This window comes from Panthera tigris, chromosome C2 (genome assembly GCF_018350195.1).
Source record: "Panthera tigris isolate Pti1 chromosome C2, P.tigris_Pti1_mat1.1, whole genome shotgun sequence".
NCBI classification, from domain to species: Eukaryota; Metazoa; Chordata; class Mammalia; order Carnivora; family Felidae; genus Panthera; species Panthera tigris.
In genome coordinates, this window is record NC_056668.1 from 93851422 (window position 1) to 93868657 (window position 17236).

At 40.8% G+C, this 17236-nt stretch overlaps 1 protein-coding gene and 1 long non-coding RNA gene across 8 annotated transcripts in view; one reads left to right on the forward strand and one right to left on the reverse strand.

Moving 5' to 3' along the window:
• TNIK (TRAF2 and NCK interacting kinase) overlaps positions 1-17236 on the forward strand; it is a 440791-nt gene that overhangs the window by 85333 nt on the left and 338222 nt on the right. The window lies entirely within an intron of this gene.
• On the reverse strand, positions 6291-11392 carry LOC122242023. Its single transcript, XR_006222163.1, has 3 exons — positions 11054-11392; positions 9955-10064; positions 6291-9665 (listed from the first exon to the last, which is right to left on the reverse strand). It is a non-coding gene; the product is annotated as an uncharacterized LOC122242023 (long non-coding RNA).

A 17236-nucleotide genomic window follows, 5' to 3' on the forward strand; every position in this document is an offset into this window, starting at 1 on the left:
CTCCTTTTCCCATTTTGCCCAACCCTATGTTAGATGTTTGATGACTGTATGATTGCCAAAAGCAAGCTTATTTTCTCATTTTCTATCTTTTTAAAAATTTATTTTAGAGAGAGAGCGAGAGAGCAGGGGAGAGGGGCAAAGGGAGAGAGACAGAGAGAGAGAGAGAGAGAGAGAGAGAGAGAGGGAGGGAGAATCGTGGGGCTCAATTCTACAACCCTGTGATCATAATCTGAGCAGAAATCAAGAGTCAGATGCTCAACTGACTGGGCCACACAGGGGTCCCTATTTTCTCATTTTCTGATAGTAGTTCTTAAAAAAAGTAATAAAAAAAAAAGAAGGTATTTTGAGAAAGTAGAGAGTTTAAAAAACAACAAATTATTGAGTTAAGGTGGACATCACTTAGCTAATTTTTTAAAGCCATAGAAATATTACCTTTGTGTTTACAGTCTAAATTACTAACTCGCAGAAGTAAATGGCCTAATTAGAAACAGTGTGTGAATTTGAATGCATATGTATAAATGTGTGTGTATTTGTGGGGCACAATCATGGACACCCAAAAGGCTGATAATAATATGGCCTCAGAAGAATACACATTGAAGTTGAACCATAACATTACTTTATGTGCAGTACCAAACAAGGGCAGTGGAAAGAAGTGTGTGTTTTCTAGATGATAGGCTGGTAGGCTGTGTCCCTAGAGGACATCTTCCACACGGATGAATTTACCATGATGGGTCATTTCTGCCTGTGGGGTCAGAGACAGGCTCAAGGTCACACAGCTATTGAGGAGGAGCATTGGGATTTGAACCCAGGGCTTCCTTCAAAAGTTTTTTTTTTTTTAATTCTTTTATCCTTAGGCAGAAACCTGGGGCATGTTTATTTGTTAATATTTTAAAACCAGTTTTGTTCAGCTATAATTCAAATACCATACAAGTCATCCATTTGACGTGTGCAATTCAGTGGATGTTAGTATATTCACAGAGCTGTGCAGCCATCATCACAATCAAGTTTAGAAAATTTCATCACCCCCAAAAGACACCTTTTACTTATTAGCAGTTACTTCCCATTTCCCTCCAACTCTCTCTCCACTCCAGCCTGAGGCAACCATTAATTTACTTTCTGTATTAATAGATTTGCCTATAATGGACATTTCATATAAATAGATTTATAGAACTTGTGGTCTTTTGGGACTGGCTTCTTTCACTTAGTGGGATGGTTGCAAGATTCATCCATGTTGGGGGTGCCTTGGTGGCTCAGGCGGTTAAGTGCCCAACTTAAGCTCAGGTCATGATCTCCTGGTCGTGGGTTCGAACCCAGCATTGGGCTCTGTGCTGATGGCTCAGAGCCTAGAGCCTGCTTCAGATGCTTTCTCTCACTCTCTCTCTGCCCCTCCCTCCCCTACTCACACTCTGTCTCTCAAAAATGAGTAAACGATAAAAAAAATTAAAAAAAAAGATTCATCCATGTTGTAGCAAGTATTAGTATTCCATTCCTTTCTGAATAATATACCATTGTATGGATACACCACATTTTATTTATCCATTCATTAGCTGATAGACATTTTTGTTATTTTCATTTTTTCGCTAGTGTGAATAATGCTGCTGTGAATATTTGTGTACGAGTTTTGTGTGGACGTATGTTTTTATTTCTCTTGGATATAGACCTAAGAGTACAATTGCTATGTCATAGATTTGGGCTGTGTTTTAATCTCTAAGTTCTTATAGGTCCTTTTGGAAGTTGCCAGAGCACCCAAAATACATGGAAGTAGCAAGATAATGAAGAGCTACCCAAAGCTCTGTGTGTGTGTGTGTGTGTGTGTGTGTGTGTGTGTGTGTACATATATAAGATTTGATAATCATGTTTCTCCTCTGTCCCAAATAGGAACACTCAGTGGAATTACAGAATCTTAGAATTGGAAGGCAAGTGAGAGATGACCTAGTGTAACTGCTTTATTATAAAGATGAGGAAACTGAAGCTCAGAGACACACATCTCAGGATTGTGCAGCTGGGTGGTGGCTGGACGGGGACCAAGCCCATGGTCTCTTTTTCTCCGACGGGGTGATTTCCTCTGGTTAGCCTCTCAAAGAGGGAGTGGTTCTTAGAAACGAGGCTCAGCTGCTGAAGTAAAGATGTTTTGTATATTTTGCCACTGGCTGAAATCTATCTGGAGTAATGTTCTAGAACTAGGTCGTGGTAATTCTTTGGGATATGCTATGTGGTCTTAGAAAAAGCTTGCCTTGCAAACCATTTTGATTATAGGAAGGGGGTGCATGAGGCCCCAGTGGAGGTAGTGGTCTTGGGCATTGTCATGAAAGAATGTCAGCAAGTGTAGAGGAAACATAATTGTTGAAATTCAGCACACAGATTTTTTTTTAAGTTTATTTATTTATTTTGAGAGAGTGAGAGAGAAAGCGCAAGTTGGGGAGGGGCAGAGAGAGAGAATCCAAGCAGGTTCCATGCTGTGAGCATGGAGCCTGATGCAAGGCTTGAACTCATGAACTCTGAGATCATGACCTGAGTCAAAGTCAGATGCTTAACTCACTGAGCCACCCAGGCGCCCCACGCAGTCTGATTTCAGTAAAGTAGAATTTGAATGTCTCAGAGCCTGATGATCCAGGACATTTACAAATGTCAAGATTCCCAAATGGAAATGGAACTTAAAAAAGCAAGGAGGGAGCTGTAAAGGAGAAAGTTAAATGATTTTTAAATATTATGACACTTTTCACATTGCCAGAATCAATTCAATAAATACTAAAGAAATAAGCAACTATAAAATTTCTCATTGGAGAAGGTGAGTGAAGATGTGGTTGATATGGATGCAGAAAGGTGGATAAATCATGCTGCAAGGATTATTTGGTGAAACAAGCCTTTTTTTTTTTTTTAGCAGATGTAGGTAAGAGTATTCAGAAGATATTAGTAAATGCTCTTCATGCCTTTTCATTTTGAAATAAGGTATGATATTGACTTGTTGAATCACTTGTTGAATTTTTTATACATGGAAAGAATGTCTTGATTTTCCAATTTCTTCAAAAATATTTCTTGAGACGTGAAGAGTAGTTTTATTGTTAAACATTTCATGAAATGTTTAAGAGACTTGGCAACTGAATGAAAGTAGCAAAATCTGAAAAATGTATTAGTTCCTCAGTACATTTCAAAGTACAGAGATTCGGGGTCATTTAAAAATTCGAGCAATAGTCATTACATGTTCTAAATTGAAGTACAGTAATTTTCATTTATTTAATTTTTATTGTCATTCTTAGTTATTGTTGTTAATCTTTTTAAAAAATTTTATTTAAATCCAACTTAGTTAACATATAGTTTAATAGTGGTTTCAGGAGTAGAATTTAGTGATTCACCACCTACATACAACACCCAGTGCTCATTCCAACAAGTGCCTTCCTTAATGTCCATCACCCATTTAGCCCATCTCCTCACCCAGAATTCAACAACCACTTATGAACTATGTACTCTATGTGAGACATTTTGTTTGCCACAAGGAATGCAAAGATTAACCAGGTATCATTTCTACTCTCAAGGAATTTACAATTTAGTGGCTGAAGTAGTATTTAATGTAGTATTTAACGTATTCAATGCCAGAACTTACTAAATGTTAATTGACATATCCCCCACTCCTGCCAATGCAAAGAGAGAGGGAGGGAGGTGGAGAAATAGAAGGAATAATAAAAATCCAAAAGGCAGGCTTAGGGAATACAGTTTTCATAATCATCTTCTAAATAAGCATGTATAAACCCTGTCTCTTCCAGTTAGCATTAAAGATGCTCCGCGGAGGCTAAGCCCTATTGAACTCAGGATGCAGATTTTATTGTGACCAGATGTATGTAACTAGAGGACGTGATGTATGTGGAAAATGCATAATGATTACTTGTAGGGGTGACTGATGATAAACTGGATCTTGGTTTTCAATAATGCTGATGGAGCTTCTGTAAGCTATGCATTCCATATTAAATTTTCCCAGTTTCCTAATTTTAGTTGTTTTCCCCATCCCAGGATCCAACCTAGTTATTTATTTATTTACTCATTCATTCATTCATTCATTCATTCGTTTGTATGTATGTATTATGTATTTAATCTAGGAGAGTCTTTCAGTCCCTTTTTTTTCTTCTTGACACTGATTTTTTTGGAGTCCTGGCCAGTTACCCTGGTTAATATCCCACCTTCTGGACATGTGATGATTTTCTCATTATTACATACAGGTTAAATATTTTTAGGAAGAATGCTTCATGACCAATGTTGAGTAGTTGTTACTGTATCAGATTGAAATGGGTAGTGGCAGGTTGTGCTACTCCCAGGTGGTAAATGCCAATTTATTGTCATACATGTGAAATCCAGGAAATAACTTGAATCTTTTTTCAAAAGAAACAGCTGGAGGCATTTGATGGAATTGCCTTAGGCAATGAGACAGTCAGTTGGTTGGGGTAGGAGAGGAGTATTGGTCATTAATCTGTTCTTATCGAGTGAATGGCATTAGCTCTAGTGATGTAACTTAGTTGCAGTCATGGTTGTTCTGGTCTCAGGGATTCTGCCCACATGTTTTGCATCCCTTCCATGGCACTGATTGCCTCTGTGTTTGTCCTAGTTGTGAGATTCATTTCTGTTCTTTTAGTTTCATGTGTAAGAATCTTTTCACATTGGAAGAAGTAGAGGTTCTAAACAGGGAAATTTGTAGGCTGCATTCCCTTATTCAACAAGTATTTATTGGGAGCTTCTTATTGTCAGGCACTGTTCTAAGTACTGGTGGGATAGTGGTGAACCAAACAAAAGCCTGTCTTTATGGAACTTACATTCTAGAGGGGAGACCACTCATAAACAGAGACATAAAAGAATTGTGAAGTGTCAAATTGTGATAAGTACCATGATGAAACAGTAGGGAAGTGGTTACAGGGTGTGTGCGTGTGGATGGTATGTGATAAGATGGGCTGAATGTCTCTCTGAGGTAGTTGCTCAGAGGTGTGAATGAGAGAAGGGAGCAGGTTGCAGATGGAAATAGCCCCCAAATAGGTGTTCAGTTAGAACATGCTCTACGTCTCAGGGGGAGCCAGGTAGCTGGTTGGGCAGCTGGAGGGCAGTGGGTGAGGGGTCCTGGTAGAACAGTAGGTGTAGGAAGAGTACCAAAATGTGGTCCACACTGAGTATGGAAACAGGAAATTCCTGGAGGCTGGAGCTGTATACTGTTTCACTCTAGGAAAACAAGTATGAAAGACCCTGGAAATGGCTGCATTAAAATAGACTTTCAACCAAGGTCTCCCACTTAGCCTCATGTAAGTATTGAACTGCCTTACATGCCATTTGACAGTTTTGCTTTGTATTCATATCTCCAAGGTGATAACACAAGTACTTTAGCCAGAATACAAATTAGCAGTGGGGTCCATTCTTTCCAGCTGCGTATCTCTTTGTAAAGATGCGCAAATAGTTTTAAATCCTATGGTGCTGTAAAAGGAGCACTGAATTAGGAGTTGGAATATTTGAACCAACAAATTGGCATGTGGGAAAGCTCTTGAACATTCCTGAGCATTCCCATTTATCACACTGAGATAAGCCCTCTGGTTGTCTGATGGGGCTGTTGGAAGGATGGAATGGGATGATAGATATGAATGTGCTTTATAAACTGTGATGCACTCTGCAAGTCTAAGGGATTATTATCATTTAGACCTTTATTATAGTTTTGTTAAAGAGAGGCAGTCTATTATCTACCTCTCATTTGAAAGGAGAATGACAAATAGTTTACTTCAAGGTAAAATGCTTCTCAAAGAGCAGAATCTGATCAATGTACCTTAAAAGACCTAATGAATTATTCAGCTGTTCTTCAAACCAGCATATCTGAACTAAGGAAATGATCACTTTTCTCTCCCCTTTCAGCCTCCTGGAAATCCGCAGGCTCTCTGTGAGATCCTATCTGGAGACTCTTCTTGAGTTTCAATGCCAGATTAATAAACTAGAAACAGCTTTGAGCTTCTTGGAGAAATGGAAATTTGAGAAGGATTGGTGCATCCAAATTAGGCAGTAGGCAAAGATTCATTGAGTGTCTTACACAGATAGATGGAAAGATGGATGAATGGATAGGTGGTTGGATAGATACATAGATTAGATAGTGCTATCGGGGATAGAAAAAAGTATGAGAAATGGGTATTGATAATAATTATAGCTGACGTTATTCAGCACTCATATGTGCCCGGTATGAACCCACCCCCAGATCATAGGAGATGACTGATATCATTATCCTATTTTATAGGAGAGGAAAATACTATTTAGAGAGGTTAAATAGCTTGCTCAAGGTCATATAGCTAGAAAATTGCAGAGCTGTGCTTTGACTTTAGATTTGCCCGACTACAACCCTATACTCTTAATCATATATGTTGTCTCAAGTTGCATATGGGCATCATTGGAGAGAGAAGGATTTCCCTGGGAGAAGTTACATAGCAATACTGAACCGTGTATACATGCATTGGAGAGAAGAAGGCTATATACATGGTAGGAATCTAGAGGAAGAAGAGAATGGATTACTGGGGCCTGAACTGCTTATGGGATGTGTGTCTTAGTCTGTTTGGGCTCTACACCAAAATATTACATGCTGGGCAGCTTATAAACAACAGATATTTATCACTGTGTGACCGGGGCACCAGCATGGTTGGGGTAAGGGCCCTTTGCTGCGTCACAGACTTAAGAGCATCTTCTCACAGTGAAAGAGACAAGGAAGCTCTCTGGGCCCTTTTTAAAAATAAGGGCACTAATGCCATTAATGAGGCTCACTCCCATGACCTAATCACTTCCTAAAGGCCTACTTCCTAATACCATCACCTTGGGGGTTCGAATGTCAACATATGAATTTTAGGGGAGGCTCAAACATTCAGACTGTATCAGGAGTTTTATTGGAAGAGAAGGCCCTTTAGTGGGGTCTTAACAGATCATAGGGATTTGAGCAGGAGAGAATGAGCAGGTGCTCAGGGGAACCAGCCAGTACAAAGACAATAGAAGGGTATGAGCCAAGGTAAATATGTCCAGGGAGAAGTGGGCTGATGGGCCTTGTCCTTCCTAGAAGAGGAGTTCTAGATGAGGCATGAGGGAAGATAGCATTAGGATGGAAGCCTAAATCTCTGCTGTGAGGTAGAGGAGGCAAGACCACAGAGATTGGATTTCATTCACTTGGCATTGAAGATGATTCAATGGCTCTGAAGCCAGTGGGATTTAATCAGAACTGTGCCTGGAGAGGACTTAATTTAGAATCAGATGTAGAGACCTGTTGGAGTTAGAAAAGATTGGATATGAGTAAAAATATAGTTTTGTATGTCAGATATTATGTATTTTTATATCTCCAGGTAAAAGGGAAAGGAAAACCTATGTTAATTCTTTGAGTTGTGAACACAGACTATACAGACTCTCTCAAGATTGGGTCTAGTTCACGTGTGAAGAGGGGATCAAGGCCCTAGAAAGAGTCCTCTCTAAGGTACGGTTTTCCTGCTCAGCTCAGCATGGAGTGTTCATGTTCCTGATGCTTCTGGGTTTCCTTCTCATTATTGTGGTTTATGTTGTTAACTTGGCCATTTTCCCTCTGGCCTGCATGATAAAAATACCTATAGTTTATTGAAAACCAACTATGTTCTGGGAATTCATAGCACCTGGAAGAATTAAGTGAGGAAACTGAGGCTCCTAGAGGCTAACAACTAAAGTCACGGTCAGTCACAGTAATGATGGAGTTGGGATTAGATACCAGCCTTGTCCAGTCAGAAAACTTCTGTTTCATCTTTATACTAGTGGTAGTGAAGAGTATGAACTCCATTGTTGGGCAGCTCTGCCCTCCGGCTTGCTAAGTGCTCTTCGTCTGGTTATTAAATGTATTTGTGCCCCATTTTCCTCATGTGTAAAATGCGATTAGTCATAGTATCCACCTGGCATATTGTAAGGGCTCAACGAATAGCTCTTTTATGATCACTTTCTTTTATTATTATTTTCTATCACCAAATCCCCTTCTGTCGGCTGTAACTTCCTGGTGCTCAGAAAAAGGCTTAAATTCTGGCACACAAAAAAAGAGGAACATCTTTGAAAATCCATTCCGGTTTGTGTGTGTTGATTGGAAAACTCTAATTAGCTATCTATTTTTTCCCCCGGGACTTTCTTAACCCAGTTTCCATGTTGACACTGTGCACCCTTTTCTCCATGCCCATCCTGGTCACCATAAGCTGCTGTCTGTGCTGTACTCTGGACACTTGATGCCGGTGAAGCAAGAAGCTCTTGATGTTGCCTCACTGTCCCCCTTGCCTTGTCCGCACCAGGGAAGAACTGCCCTCCCCTCCGCTGAAGAGCTATTAGAGCTGTCCTATCTTATTTTGACCATGTGGGGCAAGGAAGAACTCAAGTAACTGATGATAGGAGATTTCTGAAGAAGTCACTCAGCAAATTTGAAATAGGCTGTTATGAAACCAGACAAGCAGGGCAAAAAAAGCCACCTACTTGCCTGCAGTTATCAGGAAGGGGGAAGACAAAGGATTCAAAGAGAACCAGTTCCCTCTGGGTTTAGTAGTCATCTAAAACTGAAAACTCCTTGCCTTGTCCTTTGTGGGTTCTTCCAGGGCTGGAACACCAGAGATACTCATTAACGAGTCACTGGTGAGGATAAGCTTTGGTGTAATTGCTCAGTTGGCCTTTCCAGGAGTTACTTCTTTCTTGCCTGGCTTTAATGAGCAGTTTTATATACAGATACAGTCTCCAGTAGTCGTAGGATTGATGTCTGGGTCTAATTTAAAATAACCTGAAGTTTTGCTGCTTATCTAAATGAATATTCACAGCAGGAATTCAAGCATGAGTTTACATTGCTAATGTCCTGCAAATCTATTTGTCCAATAACGCTGACTAATTATCCATTCATCTGCACTTGGAGGACCAGTACAAGAAGAGGAGCAGTGAAGTCTTAAAATGATCAAAATTTGAAGTTAAACCTATTGTACCTCCATGAAAATACAAATGGTATTTTTTTTTTAACCGGGAGACATTAAAACACAGGCAATGCATATAGAAATTTGATGACTTGTTAGTGATCAAAGAAAGCTCTTATTCTTTCTTTCCAGTCACTTTCCCAACCTTGGTGACTGGCAGTGAAATGAAAGCACTGTGAATAGCCAACTAGCACAGTTGACCAATGCCTCCTTTTATCTCCCAGCATTAAGATTATGTTGTCCTGTGGGAGTAGGCATCTACATGTGTAGATGATCCGCTAGGGCTCAGTCTGCCATCAGCCCCACGTTTGTGATGGAGATCGTGCAAGGCTATCTGAGTGTGGTTTGTTAATGCGGTCTTCAAACTCGGTTCTTCTCTTGACGGGTGGGGTCTGTCCCCCTTTCCCTTTCAATCTGAATGGGTCTGATGACAGCTTTGTTGTATAAAGTATGGCAGAAGTGACTTCCAGTTTTTTGGGCAAAGGTTTTAAGAGACTTCAGCCTTGACTTCCTGCGTATCAGAATACTTGCTCTGGGAGCAGCCAGCTGCCATGTAAGAAGTCCGACTATTCTGAGACTGGCCTGTGGGGAAGAAGTCTAAGATACTTGTTTGGAGAGGTTGTCTGGAGAGAGGGATGCCAGCCAGTGATCTCAGCAAGATGCCAGCATGTGAGGAAAAGCCTTCAGGTGATTTGAGCTTCAGATGGGAAGCAAGAGCCCCTAGAATCATGACAAATAACAAAAAGCTGTTATTTTGAGCCACTAAATTTTGAAGTCATTGGTTATCTAGCATTAGAGAACCAGAGTCAGGAGATGTTTATTCTTCACTCTCAGAGGAGAGAAGATACTTTGACTGTCCAAAATTGTGTATTTCTACAGTCAGATGCTGAGAACCTCTTTAAACTGATGTTGTTGGGGTTCTTTTAAGATTCCCAGTGGACCAAAGAACCCTGTATAAATTGCTGCTCTCATCTGGCTTCTGATTTCTCTTTATTTAACTTTGCCTTACCTGTTTGTTACAAAATCGTGAATATAAATTTCCATTCTTCTGGCATGATATCCATGCAAAGCTAGTGCAAAGCACTGGCCAGAAGAAACACTGGGATGGGTGGGAAGAACCTAGAAATTGGCAGAAAGGACAGAGGAAAAATGATTAGAAGTTAGAGAAAACATGGTGTTCGTACTAAGAATGGAGAGAGAAAGAGAAAACTCCATAATCAAAACTCCTGATTATGGTTAGTTAGCATTTGGCATCCTGAATGAGAAGACAGAGTGACTAGGTGCACTGGTGTTTCTCTGAAAGCCACCAGGCACATGTGGTGTGGAGGAGATGGTAGGATGGGGTTCAATCCCAGCCTTCACCTGTCCATCGAGCTCCTCATCTTCTCAACAATGGGGGAAAGGGTGCTATGGTTTGTGTATTTTAAACAGCTTGGAGTTGAAGGCCATGTACATCTGGAGGCTACATGTGGCCCTTCTGTTCACTCAGTGGAGATACATATCAGGAGAAGAATGTTAGTGCCTTTCAGATTTAGTTTTTAACTTTTTCTTCTCAATAATGGGTGATGGTAGATTGAAGTTGTTTTGTTTCTCCAGATGGAGAAAGTGCTGGGCACTTAGGTACTGAGGATTCTAGGGCAAATTTCACCCAGGGGAACGCATGTTCCTTTTTTTCTTGATGCTTGTCTTGTTGTTGTTGTTGTTGTTGTTGTTGTTGTTGTTGTTGTTGCTTTAATCCCACTACGTGTTTGCTAAATTTTCAATGCGTTTTGGGTTGCGGGTGCAAGGATAAGTAAGAATCAAGTTGCTTACTGCTAATATTTGTCTTTACCCTTTCAGATTCTGGTTTTCTCAAATTTTACCCCAGAGTGTGAGCACAGAGATAAAAGCATTAATTAAATGCACAAAATGAAAATGAAAATAACTATAAAGCACAGTTTAATCCCCCTCAGGGGACACTAATATAAAAGTATATCAACATTTAGCGGTAAGCAGATGGGGTAGAAACTGTCTGAGAGATGCTTCTTACTCTTATTCCATGAAATATAATTTTGAGGAAGGGGTGCTGATTGGCACTAATAACAATATTTCCTAATGTTGGTACATACATGTAATGCTTTCCCATATATCAGCCTTCATCATTTCATAGCTGAAGAAAATGAAATTTAGAGATGTTTAGTGTCCTGTTCTGCTGGTCTGGGGTTCAGCCATAGGAGAGGTAAGGGGAAGTGAAAGAGGGCTGGTATGTGTTGTCCGAGCCAGAACCTTTAACATTTCATCTCATTATGACAACCCACTGAGGTAGGTACTGTTCTCATTCTCATCTGACTATCAAAGGAACTGAGGCTCGGAGAAATTAAGTAACACAACTGAGGCAGCTGATGAGTGCCATAGCCTGGATTTGATCCATATCTGCCTGCTTTCTGATATCTTCTGCCTCCAAGAGTACAGAATGTCCATCTTCTTCTTTTTCTTTTTTTAATGTTTATTTTTGAGAGAGGGAGAGACAGCATGGGTGGGGGAGAGGCAGAGAGAGAAGGAGACACAGGATCTGAAGCAGGGTCCAGGCTCTGAGCTATCAGCACAGAGCCTGACAAGGGGCTTGAACTCATGAACCGTGAGATCATGACCTGAGCTGAAGTTGGACGCTGAACTGACTGAGCCACCCAGGCACCCCCAGCATGTCCACCTTCTGATACCAAGTAAAGGTCCTTAGTGGCAGAATGAATCTGATGGCCATTACCCAAGCCTCCATGCTGTAGGGGCCTTCCTTGACGAGTCTTGGTCCCCACCTTTGTCAAAGCTTCCCTTGGTGGCTAAATGAGCCACTGTGGTCTTTTCCCTTCATCAGAGCTAAAGCTTTCTTCATTAAATACGATCAGAAGGTTAGGGCTTTCATAAATAAATGATCCACTTTTGCAAAAACTTTCCAAATTGAATGGGGAAAAAAAACCCTCATGTAATATTTTAGTTCTCTATGTAGACTTTTCCCTCCTTTCTATTTAATGAAGAAATAGAATTTATACCAGGTACAGAACATAAATGTAATGTGAGAGATACTATGTTTACTTTACCCCTTTTTTTAGAAGAAGCTGCCACCGAGATGATTTTTATGGAAATTATATCGTGTTATGATTCCCATCATACTGTTATGATTTTCTCTTTTATCTTTAGCCTTTTATGGGCTTGGTTATATCAGGATGTGTGCTTCAGAGTAGGTGTGTCATTCACTGCGGGTTATGAAAGCTGACTCAGAACCGTAATTACTGAAGGGATTGGAGACAGGAAGCAGCCATGAGGCACCTGGACTCCTTCCTTTTTGGACTATTGATGATGCTACAGCAGATGCTCGGATGAGCCTAATGTGGTAGATAGGCACAGCTCACAGCTCTTAGATTCTCATGTGTGTTCCATAGTGGGACATCCCCGTGTTTCCTCATGCATACTTAGGGAAGTCCAGCCCGTAGCCAGAGCTTCAAAACACTTGCTAGATGAAAGTTAAAAACATTAAACTCTTGGATGTTCCTGTTCCCCTGGAAAACGGAGGTATAGGCTCTGTTATTCCAGTAGAGTATTTACCCAGTGCCGATTTGCAGAGGGTAGGTGGCTGCTTCGTTGCGTACCTGGCTCTCCCTGCCAGTGTGGAACAGGGGAGGGCGAATATTTGCCTCCCAGACTGTTTAAGGTGCCACAAAGCCAATGAAAATTGCTATTTCAATAATGGTGGCCAACTGTCCCCCCAGCCCCACTCCATTTTAAATGAGAGAAAATGGACCACAGCAACAAGGCGGTTTTCATTTTACAAGCAAAAGAGTTTCTAAATTTGCAACAGATAACTCTGGAAAGTTACTGGAATCTTAGCAGTACTGAAGGTCGTCTAGAGAGATGCTTGCTTTCTTTTTATGACACTCCTGCCAAGATCCTCATCATCCCCTGTGCCCACCTCCCTCCCCTTCCACACTGACTGCTGTAAGAGCCGCCCTCGTTCTCTTTTACTTCTTTCTCCCACTTGCTTTGGCTCAACAGCCATTTCTGCTTTTCCTTCCCCTCTTTTACACACTACATACCAGTGGAGATCCCCTTCCAGTCCCCATCCCCTTCTAACTCCTCCTGACCTTTCCTCTCCTGCCCACTACTGGAAGGGCCTCTTCCTGTGTTCTATCTCTACCCACTTCCGCCCCCTAAACTAAGCTCAGCTGGAAGGGCCTCCTCCACTTCTGCCTTCTTCCTCCTTTCTTCTAGGTTTAGTCTTATGGGATCTATTATGATCCCTACAGCCAATTACTAAGCTTGCTATTTCAGGTATTCAGTATTGACCCAGTGAACTGAAGAATATCACACTTCCGTGTGCCTCTGTTTGCCATCTGTAAAATGGGGACATGGTCTCTTGCTCTGGCTGGTTAACTTGGGGGATCTTTTCTAGAGAGCCTTTGGACCATGTTTGCTCTCAGTATGTGGAGTGTCTGCTGCACACCGCAGAACTCTGGGTTCTTCTCAGTCCCTGATGCTGGGTTGGTCTGGCTCCAGAGCCCTGCCAGGCAACTCCTGGAATGCACACTGGCATCAGATTTCTGTCATCTAGGAAGACGGTGTAGTGGAGTAACCATAAGGCTCTGCGATTAATGAATGTCTAGTAGCAGCAGGGACCATCACCGAACCAGTAGCAAGTAGACGCTGTGCTTTTTCTTCTAGCTCTTCTTTGGTCATGGGTTATTGACAACGTAATTATTAACTCGGTTGTGCGTTGTAATCCTGGTTTTATAGGCCCACATATACCCGTCCGCCTATACTATGGCATGAAACATAAATTATGATGAAGTTTAGGCCACACAAGAGTTTTACTAACTGCCTTTTCTCCAGCCCTTTCTTTCTTACCTCTGTAGAGCTCTGGTTCTTCTGAGGAGTCAGACAATGATTTCTTTGGCTACAGCTCAGGCTTTTCCTTAATTTCTCACTTGCCTTCCACCTGATTTGGATTTTCAGGCATGAACACGACCCTCTCTGTTAAAGTGTTTGACAACTGTGAATTTTTAATTTAAGTAGTATTTCCTAGTAGGACATCATACTCTTATTTCTAGAGAGTAAACTTGGCTAACAAATAGAGTTTTGAGATTCTCTGTCGAAATTGTGGAGGAGAAAACATCTTCTGCATTGGTTATCCATCGTGACCATTATAACCTGCTACAGGGAGTAGAATAGAGTCAGCTGCTTCACCTCTATTTTGAAATTGTTTGAATTAAGTCAGACTGCTGTCTGCTTCTATTTTGTTGCATTCTTTTGCCCTATTGGTGTTAGGGAATTCTTTGTGCATTTGCGTACTTAGTCTTTTCAAGGTATACATTGGTAAAGGAAGGGTAGAAAAATTATAAATCCTTCATGTCGTCTAAATAAGATGTCCAAGAGTCTTATTTATTTCTGAGTTATTTCGTTATCACAGAAGTATTATTGGAGTAGAAAATCGGTAACTTACTATCTGCCTGCTGCTTGAGTAGTTAAAATACTGGGTAATTTGACTAGCTGCATGATTGTTTCTTTTATTTCTTTTCTTTTTTCTTTTCTTTTCTTTTTCTTTTCTTTTCTTTTCTTTTCTTTTCTTTTCTTTTCTTTTCTTTTTAAGATTTTCTTATTTTTAACTAATGTCAACATGGGGCTCGAACCCACACAACCTCAAGATCAAGAGTCACATGCTCAACCAACTGAGCCTGCCAGGTGCCCCTACATGATTGTTTCTATTCTGTGAAATCGCTTTTACAAATCAACCAACATTTAATGAGGGATACTGATTTAAATGTTATTTACAAAGCCAAAAGAGAATGTCTCATTGCTTATCTAAAGCATCCCATCTACCAATTTTTCTTGTGATTTATTTTTAAGTTTAATTGATTAGAAGTTTTCTCTTCAGAGCTAGACTGCCGGCATTCAAATCCCACCCTTATTAATGTGTGACCTTTGACACACAGTGCTTCCTCCTTTCTCTACCTCCGTTTCCTCACCTGTAAAACGGAATAATGGCTGCACCTACCTCTATCACCTTTGCGAACTTATAAAGTCAGCTTTATTGAGTTTCAAGTCAGACCATTCTGAGGACCATTCTTTCTGCCTTAACTATTTCAAAAGAAGATGCTACATTTCAAATTTATAATTACTGAGTTAAAGGTTTGAATTGAGTCAGTGTGTTCCTGGCTTGGCAGAGAGGAAATACTATCTAGAGTGAGAAGAAAAAACTGCCAGAGCCTGGCAACCAAAAGTTCTGGTTTCTACCCCAAGTTCTGTCAATTATGAGCTTGGAAAAATTGCTTAACTACTCTAAGCCTTTGACTCCCTGCCTGTGAAAATGGGGAAAATAATCTTTTCCTTGCCAAACTCACAGGACTCTTAAGAGATTTAATTAGCATAATCAATGAGAGAATATATGTGAACTTAAAAAAAATAAACTGCGTTCTGTGAAGTCGGTTTGACTGAAAGCTGGCAGGGATTCTAGATTCCTCAGATTTTCTTTAGATAGGTTTTTTTTTAACTCAAGGCACAACTATTTTTAGTAACAGCCAAACATTTGTAAGATCAGATTGCTCATGATTTCTTAACGAATGTGTTATGAAAATTCATTAAATTAATTAACTGATGAAAATTAGTTGCAGTGATGGGAAAAAAGTTGGCAAGTTTTAATTTCAATTCTTTTTACTTATTGCTTCCGGTGGTTCTCAGTCAGGGGTAGAGGTTTCTGGAAATGTAGGGTGCTGGGGCAGGCATTTTTGGTTGTCACAATAAATGAGGAGTCAGAATGGCATTCGGTGGGCAGGGACGAGGGATGCTAAACCCTTTGCAATGAGCAGAGCAGCCTAGCTTAACAAAGAATTACTGTACTCAGGGGGCGCCTGGGTGGCTCAGTCAGTTAAGCCTCCAACTCTTCGTTCCAGCTCAGGTCATAATCCCCCAGCTCGTGAGTTTGAGCCCCGCATCAGGCTCGGTGCTGCCAGTGCAGACCCTGCTTGGGGTTCTCTCTCTTTCTCTCTCTCTGTTCCTCCCCTGCTCACACACTCTCTCTCTTTCTCAAAATAAATAAATAAAATTTTTTTTAAAGAATTACTCTGCGCACAATTCTAATAGTGCCCCCATGAAAAACAACTTGTTACTAGATTTCTATACACGCACATAGGTCATACTATGGGTACATAGCCACTATTACTTGTATAGAAAACAAGTGGCTATATTTCATGTTTTGATAAATTGGAAATGCTTCTTCCCACTTCTTTTCTACATCGATTTCATTTTCAAGGCTGTAGCCAGGTCCTGTGACCTTTTGTCATTGATTCTCTGTAGATGTGTGTGATATAGAAAGCCAGGTGTAGGTCAAGAGTTGTTGCTGTGAAAAACCAGAACAAGTAACACCTCTCACTGGCCATCAATTTCATAGGATGCAACATTCTTTTTTATTTTTTTTGGTCTTTAGTGTTTGTTTTCTTTTTATTTATTTTTTGAATAGGTAATACGTGGACATGGCTCAAAAGTTAAAGCAACATAAAAGGTGTACCTTCAAAAGTCTCATTCCAGGGGCTCCTGGGTAGCTCAGTCGGTTAAATGTCTGACTTTGGCTCAGGTCATGATCTCATGGTTCATGGGTTCACGCCCCGTGTAGGGCTCTGTGCTGACAGCTCAAAGCCTGGAGCCTGCTTTGGATTCTGTGTCTCCCTCTCTCTCTCCCCTTCCCCTGCTCTTGCTTTGTCTCTCTCTCCCAAAAATAAACATTTAAAAAAGCCTCACTCTTGTGCTTGTCCTAATCTATTCATGTCCCTCTGCCTCCTGTAAGTAGCCATTTTCATGAATTTCTTACCAGGCTTCTCTTGTTTCTTTATGTCAGGAATGGGTATAGATAGTAATGCCCTCCCTTTTGTAATGCAAAGCTCTTGTGTGTCTGATTGGTATCTCATGTACTCATCGTCGCCAGTGTATCCCTACACTCTTGCCCTGTGTATGAACTTCCCTCTCACCATATATTTAGCTGCAGCAGGTATTCCGCTTGGAGTCATTTCTCCTGGAGCCTCTGATCACTCCGGGTGGACAGCCTGTGCCCTTGGCCAATCCTGGGCTTCCCTTCACTGCCATCCTTTGCCTCTCTGAGTCAGATCTTGCCTGACTTGTAAAGAGAGTATTATAGGCATTGTTCACTGTATTGCTGTCAATATATAAAGGAAGAAATGTTTATATTTCAGTAACAACATTACCGGCATTTTCCCTTACTACTGGAAACTGTGAGTTATGGTGTGGGTCCTGTTCTTCTCTTTGCATTCACT